Here is an 872-nt window from a genome sequence, read left to right on the forward strand (position 1 = left end):
TTTAAATGGTGTCATAATATTTTTAACCCTATGAGTTTATAAAGTTAATTTTTAATTTCCTATTACAATATGCATGTAGACTTTAATTAGACTAAAAACAGGCTTATCACAATGTTTTTAAACAGACAATACTCCTGAAGTTTTTAGGCCTATTTGTATTACATCGTATTAGGCTACTAAGTGAGTTCACTAGTGCATAGTGTTGCAGATATCTTTGAGTCCTGAGGTACTACTGTATTTTCACAAAATAAAACTGAATTTTACAGATGTTTAAGAGGGATGGGCGCACAAATAATTTGCCTCACAACAGAATGGTTTACAACTGAATACTACAGTGGGATCAAAGAAGTAGTTGTTGCATTCTGATAGTATATTGTATTGTTCAGATATGCAAACTCTAGAAGGTAACGGTTGCCATTTTACTTTAGTTTCATGGAAATGTGAAATTACCTTCTTGGTATTTGAAAAACATGTCTTGTTATTCCCTGCAAACTAACTACATTGGGAAGAAAGCAATTAAAGCTAATTCACACACATAGTTAGTATTTTGTATTTCTCTACATGAATCAACATACTTGAGTAATTTCACCATTTCATATCATCTTTGTGTATCACATTGTAAGTGACTCTTCCCTATAGTTAAGGTAGAATATTTTGCTTCACAATGCAAATGATTTCCTGAAAATTTCCTGTCCCAGGAAATACAAAAGGTAATCAACACAAAGTGTACTTGAAGTTTGAACTTACATACTACCTGTAATTGACGCTTCAGTAGGAGACTGTGAAGTACCTCTATATTTTAGTAGATAAAATATCTCCTAGGGTACTTCATGTTACTTCACGTGAATTTAGTAGAAAGAAGAAAGAGATAA

This window comes from Balearica regulorum, chromosome 3 (genome assembly GCF_011004875.1).
Source record: "Balearica regulorum gibbericeps isolate bBalReg1 chromosome 3, bBalReg1.pri, whole genome shotgun sequence".
Classification (NCBI taxonomy): Eukaryota; Metazoa; Chordata; class Aves; order Gruiformes; family Gruidae; genus Balearica; species Balearica regulorum.